General features: G+C 61.5%; 1 protein-coding gene across 2 annotated transcripts in view; it reads left to right on the forward strand.

The window, feature by feature from the left end:
* The window catches only part of RASGRF1 (Ras protein specific guanine nucleotide releasing factor 1), an 80,196-nt gene that overhangs the window by 867 nt on the left and 65,565 nt on the right, over positions 1-13,764 (forward strand). Inside the window, exons 2-3 of one of the 2 annotated variants that reach the window (XM_068696065.1) lie at positions 386-578; positions 965-1,172. The gene's annotated coding sequence lies outside the window, so the exon portion shown is untranslated. Of the gene's footprint in view, positions 1-104; positions 579-964; positions 1,173-13,764 lie in introns of those variants that run through there. The other variant, XM_068696063.1, reaches the window with a different exon arrangement.

A 13,764-nucleotide genomic window follows, 5' to 3' on the forward strand; every position in this document is an offset into this window, starting at 1 on the left:
CCCGGGGTGGGGGCGATGCGGGCAGCGCCGTGAGAGGGTCCCCGGGGGTGTGCGTGTGCCCCGGCTGCGGCTCTGTCCCGGCACGCGTGGGCACAGCGCCGGGGGGGCTGCGGGAGGGGTGCGCGGCTCTGCCCCGCCTGTGCCACGGTGCCCGGCAACACTGAGGGCAGCCCAGCAGGGAGAGGGCTCCCCGGGGGGGGCTGTGCTGTCCCCAGCCATGGGGGCTGGCAGGGGCCGGGGGGGCGCAGCCAGGAGCAAACGGGGCAGAGCCCACGGCTGGACCTGCCTGGGGCGGGGTTGGGCTGAGCCCCCCGAGCTCCACCTGACAGAAATGTGCCCCCGGGGTCTGTGTGCGCAGAGGGGCTGCCCAAGTGCTGTGTTGCAGGGGGAAGCCAGAGGCCGTGTGGTGCCTCCCCTTGGGGTCCAGCTAGAAGCTGCCACGACCCTCTGCTGTCACAGGGGTAGAAGTCCCCAGTCCTTGAATCTCATCCAGGCAGAGAACCGCTTTCCTGCAGCCTCCAGCCCGTCTTGCTCCGCTGAGAAGCTTGGCTCTTCAGGAGCAGTCCCAGCAGAAACAGGTAATTGGCTACAAGGTGGGGAAAAATGGTCATAAATGTGTGATAAACACAACGTTGCACATGACTGTAATTTAGCAGGCTACCGCTGCCTGTAGTGGTATTTATTATAGCACTCTCCCTGAAACTAGATTAACATTAAGGGAAATTCTCTTGTGATTACTAAAATATAACCTAAAATTGTAGCCTTCTTTGGTAAAAGATGATAATAACAATAATAATCAGAGCCAGCAGAAAAATGAAGTAGGTCTTATTACGTTAGCAAGCGTTTAGGAAAACTTTATGGCAGCTTCTTTATTAAATCAAGTAAAGCAAAGACTTCTCGGTAACTTGCTAAATTGCCCATATAAGCTCTGAAAATGTAACTGTTTGTCCATTCATTTTCACAGATGCACGCACAGCAGATTATTTGTAGCAAGGCTCTACATGCAGAACAGATTTAGAATCACAGAAGTTGCCTTGGCAGGATGAGAACTCTCCCTAGGAGTGTGGGTTTGTTCTCCCTTCTGCTCCCCATGGCAGCGCTGCAGCTCCCGGGCTGGACCAAGAGGAAAGGCGCCCACCTGCCCCGGTGATTCCAGAGCTAAGGGCAGCAAGGTACAGCCACAACGGGGGAAAGAGGTGCTGGGACCTCAGATGTGATGGGAGTGGGCGCCTGTGTGAGGGCAGGGCAATGTGACAGACCAAGGCTGTCCCCTGGGGCAAGGTGCCCATGCGGAGGGGCCTGGGCTGGTGATGGCCTCATCCAGCTCCTGGTGGTGGTGTGCCCCGGGCTGGTCGCACCCCACAGTGGTTCCACTGAGAGGTTTTGGGGGGCTGCTTCAAAGGGAGGGGGCTGCTGCGTTTCCAGTGTGTAGCATTGGCTGCTGCATGGAGAGCTGGCCGTGCTGTACAGAGGGCTGTGAGACACGGTGAGTGACGTGTGACATCCCCCAGGCTCTAATTATTTGCTCCCAGTAGCTCTCCTCTCTGTTAGGTGTCAGCAGCAAGAGCCGAGGAGCCGGCACCCCCTGTCTGCACGGGACTCTTGCCCAGCCCTGTCCTGGTGCGTGGTGACGCTGGCTCCATCTGCACGTGGGTTTCCAGCCCTGAGGAGCTGCTGGCGGGCTGCCCACGGGGCGTTTTGGGTTGGGGCTGGGTGTGGGTAGTGCTGGCAGGGCTGTGTGCATGGGCCAGACCGCTCGGATCACACCAGGGATGCCCCACGGATGGGGCTCGAGTGTCCATCGTAGCCCACTCCGCTTCCACACCAAGCGTTTGCCTCCTGCTTCCTGTTTTGTTGAATAATTCATAACGAGTGATTAATGGAGATGTGCCTGCCCTGTTCACACATTATCACAGGTTGCATTTTCTCGGCACTATTAGTTATTCATAACGATTTGCTGAGTAATGCCCGAGCTCCTCGGGCTGCAGTGCCCTCCCTGGTGATGGGGTGGGGGGCACGGGGGGCTCCAGCCCGCACCCACCTGCTCGGGGCCAGGTAAGCAGCACCGCGTGCCCAGTGCCAGGTCACCGGGCTGGGAGCACAAGGCCCAGTTGCTTGGCCATACAGACAGGTGTGCCTCCAGCAGGAGATGTGGGTTAAATGGGTGGTTGGTTACACAGCAGAGTTGTGAATATTCCTGCGCCTTCCCTGGTTTAACACAAACACGAAGGGGTTTGGCTGAACCAAGGGTTTCGTAGAGATGCCTGGAAAGTGCTCTGTCATCGCAGCTTTAACCCTTCTGGGCTGAGCATTTTGAAGTCACCTCTGGTGTGGCAGCATCAGTGTGGCTCGCTCGTGGCTCTCTGCTCGCACAGATCAAGCGGTGCTGTCTGAGAGCCCCCAGGGGGCTGGCAGGGGAGGGAGGGCAGAGCTGTGCCCGAGCTGCCAGGGCCAGCTCAACCTGCAGCTTCGTGCTGCTGGCAGCGAGCATGGGGCTGTCCAGGAACTGCTGCCAGGGGCCATCTGGGGGAGGCTGGGTCATCCCAGAGAGGGGATTGAGGCCGGATCCTGGCTTCAGCCTCCTCCATCCAGCATCCCGGGGGTGCCATGGCAACGGGGCCAGCAGCGATGGTTGCAGGGTTCCTGGAGAAGCTGAAACTCTGGTGCCGGGGCTGGATGTGGCCCCGGGACAGGCTGTGTGGAGCAGGGGGCTCGGCTGGAAGCGCTGGGGGGAGGTGTGGGGCCTGGGCTGGGGTTGGAGAGGACAGAGCTGAGCCCAGCAGGATCCTGCCCCCAGGCACTCCAGGAGAGCCCTGAGGATGCTCTGGCGAGGGGCTGGGTGGGCACCTGCACCCTGTGAAGCCACCAGCAGCACGGCAGGGCACGCGCTGTGCCGCAGGAGAGGACAGCAGAGCCGCTGGGTGCTCGCTGGGCTGCTCCAGCCACCTCGCTGCAGACAAGCGGGCAGCTCTGGTCAGTTTATTGCAGCTTTTGGATGCTATAATTAGGGCCTGGCCTGGGAGGAGGGACCTGCTGTCAGCTGCTAAGGGCCTGTGACGGGACATCTGGTGTGTCTGGTGCTGCTGTGGTCTCTGGTGCGCTTGCTCCAGGGCTGCAGGGCTGCTCTGGGAGGCCAGAGCTGTGAGCGCAGGGTGGATGCGGAGTGGCAAGGGGTGGCCACAGCTCCGGGTGCTTCTGGGGCCATGGGGGGAGCTGCAGTGCACGCAGTGGGTGCCTGGTCAGAGCCCGGGCCATATCTTGGGGTAGGGGCTCCTCCTGGCACAGCGGCTCCCCGGCCCTGCGCAGCCCACCCTGGGTGTGGGGGCTGCCGGGGGACACGGGGACACGGTGCGGGGACACGGTGCGCAGCCTCGCCTCTGCCACCAGGCTCGGCTAAATGCAGACTGTCTCCCTGGGGACGGCACGGCGCTGGCTCTATTTTGGGTGCTCTTGCAGAACAGCTGGTGATCAGCCCTTACACCGCGCGGAGATGGCTGCGCACAGCTATTTCTGCCAGCTCATCCACGCACGGCAGCTTTTTATAAACACGCTCGCCCTGCGGGGACGGACGCAGGTGCTGGAGGCAGCGCTCGGTGCTGGCGTCTCGCAGAGCACCACCTCTGCCCCCAACGCTGCTCCTGCCCTGCTGGGGCACGGCCGCAGTGCAGGATGTGTCCCCTGGCCCACAGGGCTCAGTGGGGCACAGAGCCCGGGGCTGCTTTGGGCACGGGGGGGTTTGGGGGCTCTGGGGAGCTGTCCTGGTGCAGGGACCATGGGGACACTGCATGGTCACTGCCCGGCTGGTCCTGGCTCGGGAGGGCAGCAGCTCGCCCTTACCCTGGGGCACCAGGAACGGGGGAGCAGGTAGGTGCCTGTTTGCTCCTCAAGGGCTCCTCCACATCCCACGGCATTGCCATCTCCTTCTGTGGCTTCAAAGCAGCCCAGCTCTGCGCCTCTCCTGCCCAGGGGAGGGGAACCCCCACAGCTGCTGCTTTGGCAGGTCCATCTGCCCAGAGGGCGACTTGCAGGAGAAATCCTCCTGCTGCAGGCACAGGGAGAAGCCCGAGCCTTCTCTCCTCCCAGACCCGGTGAGGCCAGGGCTTGCTGCTCAGGGATGCGCAGGAGCAAGGAGGCAGCTGAGGGGAGGACAGAGGTGGCCACTGCTGTCCCCTCTGGTGGCCCCGGGATGGGGAGCAGCAGCTGGGGGGCAGGGGATGGGCCCTGAAGTGCCCCCTCCATCCGTCCCCACCTCTGCTTCCGAGCCAGGCAGTCCCCCAGGGCTCATTGCCTCCTGCTGGGGGGGGCTCAGCCGAAGCCCAAAAATAGCGGCCCCCTGCCCCGTGAGCTGTCGGAGGCAGGAGCAGCTGGTGATCCAGCGCTTCCGAAAGAGGCTGCATCATCGCAAGTGGGTCTGGGGTTTCTATGGCAACCGCGGGGTAAAAATAGTGTGGGAGCACTGGGGAGCTGCCAGGCCTGGCAGGGAGAGCTCCTGGCATGCGGTGCTCTGCGCAGCGGGGCTGGTGGCTGGGCCCCCCAGGGAGCTGCTGCCCGGGCCTGGAGCCCCTCTGCTCCGTCCCCCTGCCCCTGGGGAGCTGCTGGCCCCACGGGGAGGTGCTGGGGCTGGGATGTGCCTCCTGCCCCTGGTGCAGAGCAGAGCCTGGGCTGCTCCCCGCGGTGACCCCTTTGTGTCCCCCTCGTGTCCCTGCTGCAGCGGGATGCTTGCTCCTGGGGGTCTCCATCCCGGCTCCATCCCACCCTGAGCAGGGAGCTGCCCTGGGGCTGTGCAAAGCCCTGCTGGTCCCATGCCCCCAGGAGGGGGGCAGCCCATGGGGCGCGGTGGGACCTGTGGGTGACCCCATAGTGCCAGCTCCGGGGAGCTCAGCAGCCAGCTCCTGACCCACGTCTGAGGCGTGAACAAAGTTTAAAACCTTCCTGTAAGCGAGTAGCATTTGGGGATGGGTGAAATCTGGGTCATCCCCCATGGCTGGCTTGACAGTGTTGTGCGTTAATTAGACTTTGACTCTAATAAGCTGTGTTAAGGCCTGAAAATAGAAATGCCACTGCGACGTGTCACCGAGCAGTGAGTGCTGCCCGTTTCCTAATTACTGGGTGACATTTTGCACCGATAACCCCAGTGTGCTGCCCCCCAGATAGCCGTGCCTTCCTGCCCTGCAGCCTCTGCCCCTTGCCCTCGCAGCACGGGGGGGTGCTCGGTGCCAGCCCCCAGGCACTGTCCCTGCTCGGGGGGCACGGGGCTGCCCAGGGTCCTCACCCTCACCCCTGGCCGTGCCTTCTCCTTCCTAGCACGGGTGTTTGAGAAGCTGCTGGGAAGGCGTTTGTGACCCCACTGCTGTCCCTTGGAGCTGAGCACCGGGGGGCTGCCTTTCCTCGGAGGCTGTGCTCGCGGTGCAGGGGCTCGCCCGGCTTCTCGGGGCACATTGGTGTGAAAATGCCACGGGTGCGATCGTTTCTTTCTCTCTCCTTCTTTCTTGTTTCTTCTCCTTGGTCTCTGTCACTCCTGCAGTTGGTGGTTGCCTTGGCAACATATCTGTCTCCTTGCACTTTTTCATCCTTTTTCCTTTGTAATCTATAAATTCTTTCACCTCCACTTTTTTTTTTTTTTTTTTTTTTAATCTCGGCTGTACTCCAGAGGATCTGTAGAGAAGCCCTCTGGATTGAAAGGCCTGGAAATACAGTCAGTGCTGGGCTGGAAAACCTTGGACCCAAGCAGGGGAGAATCTTCACAGCTGGCAGAGGAGGAGGAGACCTTTGTTTCCCAGCCTGTGAAGCTGCACTGCTCTGTCTGAGCACAGCAGGCAGCACCATGGGTCCCTTGGGCTGGGCTGTCCCAGCTGGGGCTGTGCTGTCTGCCCCAGGAGATGGGGGTACCCGAGTCCTCCTGGGGCTGGGCACCCAGCGGGTCCCTGCCACATAATTTATGTAGGTAGCCAGCCCAGTGCAAGGGGCCAAAAGCTGGGCCTTGGAGGCAGGCTGAGCACCTTGAACAGAGCGGCTTTCCACAGGTTCCTGGAGCCTGCTGACTCCAGTCGTTAATAGGCAGGCATAGGAGGAGCTGAATGGCAATTCAATTTGTAGCGATTATTTGCCAATTAAGATTAGCACAGGCAAATGTCTGGGATGGGTGGAAAAAGCTGCGTGGCCTGAGGGAAGGGGCTGCCAGAGAGAAGGCGAAGCTGGGGCGCAGGCGGGGGGAGCGCCGCAGCCGTGCCTGCCTGGAGCTGCCCCGGGGGGCGCAGGAGGTGTGGGGTCAGAAGCCACTGCTCCTGGGGGGCCCCATGGGGACGGTGCCGTGGGGCCCTGGGGGCTGTGCTGAGGAGGTGAGGAGGTGGCAGAGCCAGCGGTGGGTGGATGCGGGTGCTGAGCATCACCTCCAGCCCCCCTGGCACGGGGGGTGCTGGGTCACGCTCGGTGCCCCAGGGATGGCGTGTGCTGCACCCACGAGGACTGGTGACTGGTGTCCTGCGTGTCCGTGACGATGCCATGAGCTCAGGTCCCTGCTCTGTCCCCTGCCACCTGCGCTAGGCAGGGGGACCTGCGTGCCGGTGGCCTCTGAGGCAGGAGGGACCTGGGGAACCCCCGGCCTCGTGGCTCCCTGCTCAGGGCCAGCACTGCTGCCTGCGGCCAGGGCGTTGGGCAGGGGTTGGCACCGTGGGCGAGGGTCTCTGGGGGTTTTGGTGAGCCTCTGTGGGGCGTTATCTGCCCCACTGCCTCCTGGCCAGGTGCCGAGTCCCTGATTCCTGCAGGGTGCATGCAAGCCCTGAAGCTCGGAGGTGGCTGTTAAAGTGTTCTCTTGTGTTTGTGTTGCAGTTTGATGGGGAAAGGGAGATGCAGGCAGTAGTTCCCACCCAATACTCTTCTTTTTTTTTTTAATTTAATATTATTAATCTAAGTTTTATAAATATTCATGGCAATGAAATCAATGCAAAAATATTCCATTCTCTCATTTTGGCAGTTTAATTTTAGAAACTCATTTTCTCTGGAGCTCTCTACTGAGAAGTCATTACAATGCTTTTTGGATCGCGTCTCACTCCTCACCCTGCAAGGATCCTCGGATGTAACAGTGCATGAAACAACAACAGCAAATGTCAGCGCCTCGGCCTCGGGGCTGGCGGGGAGGCAGGGCTCCCGGACAGAGGCTGGGCCATTGCAGTGCGCAGGAAAATGCCTCCTAGCAAGCATTTCTAGCAGGCTGGGCTGGCTGTCCCTGGGGACACGGCCCTGCGGCAGGGCAGCAGCAGCAGGACTGAGGAGGGCCCCTTCCCCCAGCCGCTCTCTGCCTTTCCCACAGCGCAGACGGCACTGGTGGTGCTGGTGCAAGCTCTGCACGCGCCCTGCTTGGAGCGAAGCTCCTACATTTGGTCTGACCCCATGTCACCCTGCTTGTGCTCTCTGCATTAAAGGTGACTGAGGTCAGGAGCTGGCACCCGCGTTGCATCTTTCTGCGTCCCCTGCCCCGTTCCCATTCCGAGCATTTTTTGTGCTCCAGGCAGGATAGGGAAATAGCACCTGAGCTGCGCTGCCGCTCCTGCCTGGTGCATGCAGCACTGAGACCAGCACAGCAAACAGGCTTTCAGCTAAAAATCATCTCGATTTAAGCTTGTGTATATAGAAAGTAATTTTATGTTGACCTCATATAAATTCTGCACGGTGAAACATTCATTTTCATTACTGTTTGAACAAGGGAACCTGGCAGCAGCCGTGAGGACAGGACTGAAGCCCTATTTTGTCAGCGGTGCTCTGCTGCAGGAGGGCACGCAACAGGCACCCACGTGCTCCTGGCTCAAGTTTGTGACTTGTCGAGCGGGGGCCTCTGCACCTCCCCAGCCACCAAAGGAGATCAATCACATCCGTGCTGGGCTGCGGGCGTCTCGCAAGCCAGGGTTCGTTATTTCACTGGTTCTGAGGCCCTTACACAAGAGAGGTGTCAGCAGGAATTTCTCCTCCCGGCTCCCACAAGCAGCCTGCACCGATGCTGCTTGCCTCGCCTGGCTGTGAGCAGGGCCCTGGCGGCTCTGCTGAGCCCTGCGTGTGTGCTGCCATCGCGCTGCAGTCAGCTTCGGGGGGGAAGCAGCAGGGACTCGGCAAGAATGCGATAAAACAACAATTTGTTCACTTAGCCGGGTGATGCAGCGGGGAGTTTTGTTAAACTGCACTCTGAGTTATGTGCTGAAAATACACGGTGTGGGGTTCACAACTCGTCCTTCGCTTGTCTGAGAGCCACCCCTAAACCCATCCAGGGGACAAACACTGAGCATGGAAAATAATGGCGCCATTATTTAATATATATATTAAAAAAAATTCGAGGTGCCCGTGCTGTGCCCGTGCTGTGTCCTCTGCCAGCGCGGTGACGCCGCAGCTCCCGGCGGTGAGGAGAGGTGCTCGGGTGGAGGAGGGAGATGATTGGAGTTTGCCTTACACAGAGTGCTTGTCGGAAGAGAAGTGATCTGTATTTAACAACAGCGGTGCTGTAATAACCTGCAATTACCTCCGAGCACAGCCTGTGGGGGTGGCTCTGTGCTGGCAGAGGCTCGGGGGCGGTTGGCGCTTCCCTTCCCTTCCCTTCCCTTCCCTGCGCTCTGCTGCCGACAGCGCGGTGGTGGCTCGGGGGTGCTCAGGGGGTGCCCTCCCCTGCCTGGCTGCTGCTTGCAGGGGGAGGGGGCACACAGGCACTGGCATGGAGTGGTTTGCAGAGCAGCCCGACCTCCTGCCAGCCACATCACTGATCCCTGAGGCAGCAGCTCCCCACGGCCCAGGCTGACGCTGGGGCCTCGTCCTGGCACGTTCGGTGTCCGGGGGCTGCTTTGGTGCTACTGCCACGTCTGGTCCCCTGGCTCTGAGCCCCTCACCCAGACATCCTGGCATCCTGGCTCCCACGGCTGCCTGCCGACGTGCCGCCACGTCGGAAAGTGCGAGAGCTCAGCGTGATGAGCTGTCCCTCCTCCCCTGCCTGCGCAGCGCTGGGAAAATGCTGCAACGCCTCTCTGGCGAGAAAGCGAATTATGCAGGCTGGCTTTGCTTTGAAAAGCTTGTGATGTGTAAGCAGAGGAGGAAGATGAGGGTATCTGCGCGCTGCCAGGCTGGCTCTGGGCCAGCCACGCAAGGGAAGGCACTTCTGCATGCCTCAGCACGGCGCCGTGCCGGGGAGCTGGCGCTGCGGGGGAGCTGCGGGGGCACGGCTCTCCCCCCGGCTCTGCCAGCAGCGTGTTCTCTGGGGAAAAAAAACATTTACACCCCGGCCTCACCCCTGCTTGCCCTGCTGTCCTGTGCCATGGCAATATGGGACATTTCTGCTTTCTTCTCTGCAGCTGTCAGCAGCCCCTGGAAAAGCCTCCTGGCCACTTTTTTGGCCACCACAGTCGCGGTCTGCTCCTCCGGTACGGGGCTGGGGGGGGCAGTGATGTGCGGGGTGTGCAGGCAGGACCCTGCTGCCCCCACCACAACCCTCCTGCCAGGGCTGCAGCTGAGCCCCAGCACCTGATCCTGGCCCTGGGGGGTGTCGGTGGTGGGCTCAGAGCTGTTTCCTTCCCCCTTCCTTGTACCCACTTTGCCCCGCTCCCCTCTCCGCAGGCTGCCTGTCCCCAGGGACCCCACTGCCAGGCCCACAGGGGCTGCAAGCAGGATGCGTGCACTGGCAGCCCCATTTGGCCCTCCCGCTGCCTGCTGAGCCCTCTCCGTCCTGGTGGGAGCTCTGCACGCTGCAGCCTGGCTCCCTGAGCCTGGTGGTTGCCTCTTGCCGACAAATTGCTGTCTGCTGCTGGCCCCGCGCACGCTGCGTGTCCCCTCGCGCTGCGCCTGCCCGGGGCGCGTGGCCGCAGGTGCTTTTCCGTGGTTTTAATATCTGTGCCGAGTGAAATTTCCTGATTCAGCTTTCATGTCCCTTGGGACACTTATGAAATATCCGGATTCTGTTTTTTTCTGAAGAAGTGGAATTTCCTATTTATGGATTTAATCTAAGGGCTACGTGCTCGGGGAGGGAAGGGGCTCTGCCTCCCCTGGGCACCTACGGCCCGGCAGCCCCATGGCTCTGCTGCCCCATGCCAGTGCTGGAGCCGGGGCTGCTGCGGGGAATTCGGCTGCCTCAGTAGTTTTCCAGCTCGCACTAAGCCTGCTTTTCATGGTTTAATCACACCGCCTGCGATGAGTGAAGGTTAAATGCACGCCGACAGTCTGCTGGCGGGTCCATCTGGGGAGGGATCAGGCGAGGTCCCGTCCCAGGGCTGAACCCCTCACACAGACACCGGCTGTGAGAGCTGCGCTCTGCCAACCCACCGTGCTGCCCCTGCACCAGCAGCCACCGTGCCATGGAGCTGCCAGAGCGCCCCAGGTCCTGTCCCCTGGCCATGGGGGAGCACAAAGGAGGAGGAACCTCCTCGCCCACCCTTGGCTTTCAGGAGTCCTGGGGAGCCAGGGGGTGAGCGAGGTGCTGCAGGGCAGGGCACAGCCTGCTCGCTGCCACCACGGCTGGCCTGGGGCACCCGTGGGCGGCACGTGGGGGCTCTGCTGGGGGCTGCTGGCAGCTGGGTGCTGAGTCTGGCAGACATTCGAGCAGCAACACCAAGGGCAAATTGTGGTCCTCCAAGACATGGAAGTACTGAGCGTAAAGCCAGGGATGTTTTGTAGAGGAGCTGGGCTCTGTTCCTCCTGCTCCCCACTGAGCTGGGGGGATGTCCTGGGTGCCCCGGTGCCAGCCTGTTGGGGCTGTCTGCCCCCTGCATACCCAGCCCCTGTTCTGCAAAGCTGAGGGCCCAACCCTTCCCCTTTTAGCCCGTGCTCAGCAGTCTGACTCAGCAGGGCATTTGCACAGCAAGGATTTCATCTCCTGACTCAGGCTGGCAGCGGCGCTGACGGAGCCTGCTGCAAATATTGACATTTCCCTCTCTGCTCCCAGGGGCCGCTGGAATCTCACCTGCACAGCCGGTGGTGGCAATGCCCCGTCCCCCTGTGGTGGGGGCTCCCTGTGTGAGCGTGGTGCGGGGCCGTGAGCTGCCTCGTCCACGCTGATCCTGGCCCCGATGCCCAGGGCGTGGAGGATTCGGGCTCTCCTCCATCCCAGGCCAGCAGGGAGCTGCGGGTGGGAAACCTGCAGCAGATCCCTGGTGCTTGGAGCAGCCGCTGGTTAGGCAGGGGGCTGAGCGTGCCGGCACCACGCAGCCCGTGGCAGCACATGCGGGGCCAGGGCTGGTGGCACAGGACCGGCACAGGATGGGGCTCGTGGTGCTGCTGGCTGTGCCCATACAAGCAGGAACGGGCCACAACCCCTGGTGCTGGGAAGGAGCTGGAGCACCCAGCACAGCACCCTGGCACCAGGAGACCCATTTTTGGTAAATAGTGACACCTATTTCTGCTAGATCGTGAGAGCTGTGTTAGCGAGGCTGGTGCCAGGCAGATGGGTCAGAGTTCTCAGAGAACAGCAGGATGGCCTAACAGGACGTGGGGCACGCTCCCTGAGCCCCCACCCGCAAGGTTTCCTCCCCGGGGCTGGGCTGGGGGTCTCCCCGGGGTGTGGGGGTGCTCCCTGGGTGCCAGGTTCGGCGAGCGGCACTGGGTGCACCCAGCCGGCAGCGGGCTGCAGCCCCACCGGGGTGCGGGCACCGGGGTGTGCAGCTGTGGGAGGCTGGCTGCAGGCACACCTTTGCATTAAGCAAACATCCCCCGTTACCTAATGCTTTCATTTTGCTTTCCTAACTGGCCGGTTTTGTGCTCATGACTCATGGGATATTTGCTTTTCTGTTACCGTCATTCCTTTCATCAGCTGCAGGCAGAGCCGCGTTGCCACCACTCACCTTTAAAATCATGTGCACATTCGAAATAAATAACTTTTAATGTAAGCAGTTCCAAACAGAAATAAAACACAGGCGTTTCACACTTATGCAAGTCTTACTTCTTACTTTTGTAATCGCTCTTTAAACTGATTCCAAAGAATCTCAATGGCACACGACACACGTCACCGACACACGAACAAACTGCAATTTGCTAAATCAGCATTTCACGACCCCTCGTACAAAAAGTATCTCAAGACCTCTTTAAAAAAACGCATTTCCCTGCAGGGCACCTGTCGTCGATGCTGAAAGATAAGAAGCGGGGCGCAATACAACCTGCTGGCTCTCAGTACGGACCAAGTGTTTCTTTAAGCGCCGAGTTTGCTTTGCAGTCGGTTCCACTTAAAGCCAGCATCTGCGGCAGACGCGGCACGGCACGGCACGGCACGGCACGGCATGGCACGCCTGCCGGCGCATCCCAGCTGCTGCCGTGCGGGGCCGGTGCTGGGCGAGGTTGCTCGTGTCACTCGCATACCCTTATCAGTTCTCCGTCCAACAGTTACAGTGGAGAAGCTGGGCTGGAAAAGTGATAAGGGGATGAGAATGGCCTCAGAAGACGCTTCCCCCCTAAAACTTCAGAATGAAAAAAAAAAAAAAGAAAAAAGAAAAGAAAAGCTAAGCTGGTAACAAGTGAAATAAATCATAAGACATCACCGGTTGCCTCCTCCCCAGCCCTCGTCTGCATCGTCTGCCAGCGGTGCGGCCGGGCTGTGCGGCGGGGCGATGCTGCGCGGGGAGCCCAGCAGCCCGTGGCTCCGCTGCCCCGCAGTGCCCGCGCCGCGGCTGCTCTGCTCCAGCCGCAGACACTCCCCATTCACAAATTTCATAACCTCCAGTCCCCTCCCTGCGGGTGGGATTGGACGCCCCGCTCCCCCCCCCTCGGTGCGCTCCGCGGGGCTGAGCCGGCGCCCCGGCCCGTCGGATTAAGCTGTACAAATTGTGGGGCTGGAGACGGGCGGATTCGTCTGACGCTGCAGAAAGGTGCTGGCAGCCCTGGCCCCGCACCCCGTCCCACTGCCGCCACCCCCCAAACTGGGGCTGGGGCTGGGGCTGGGGGTGCCCCCGCTTGCAGAGGGCGAGGAACCCCATGGTGACGGCTGGGAAAGGTCAATTCCTCCCCTGCCCATGCTGGCATGCCACTGCTCCTGTTTGAGCTGCAGGCCCTGGAACCAAGCCCTGTTCCATGGTGCCAGCCCCATCCCGAGCCCCAGGGCAGCTCCTCCTGTGCGCCGTGTCCCTGCCATGGTCCCCACTCCCCCACCCCATCAGTCAGCCCCTCAGCATGCTCCGGGGCGGCTCCCCAAGTTGTGTGAGCAGACCCCAGCACACCCCAGGGCCAGGAGGGTGAGCGCTGGGCTCCGGCTGCCTTGGCCACGTTCGTGGGCAGCCCTGGCGTGCCCCAGGCACCCCGCTCACAGCAGAGGCTGGAGCCGAGGAATCCCATCACCACTCCCCGGCTCGGGCTTGTGCTGGCTTGACACGGAGCTGCCGGGCGATGCGTGCAGGGATTGGCGAGCTGGCGGGCACGGTCCTGTGCCGCGCATTAGGTGATGCTTGGGCTGCGCTGGCAAAGCGAGCCCCAGCAACTGCTCGGGGGCCTCTGCTGGGTCAGCACCCGTCTCTTTGCTGAGCAACCCAGGGCTCCTCTTGTCCTCAGGGCACCCGACGTGGGGGGACACTGTCCTGGTGCCCGCTCCGCACGGGTCAGGCCCTGGGAACCAGCAGCATTCAGCAGCGGTGGAGAACTGGTGAGGGTTTTCCACCAGAGTGCGAGGCCACAGCCGGTGCTGGGCTCGGTGTTGGGGACGCAGCACCGTGTTTGTTGGCACGAGGTGCAGAGCTGCAGGTGCAGGAGCCCCCACGCTGTGACCGCTGCCCTGTGTGCCACCATCAACGGGGCCTCGGGGTTTGGGCTGGGGAGGTG

Source organism: Anas acuta, chromosome 12 (genome assembly GCF_963932015.1).
Source record: "Anas acuta chromosome 12, bAnaAcu1.1, whole genome shotgun sequence".
NCBI classification, from domain to species: Eukaryota; Metazoa; Chordata; class Aves; order Anseriformes; family Anatidae; genus Anas; species Anas acuta.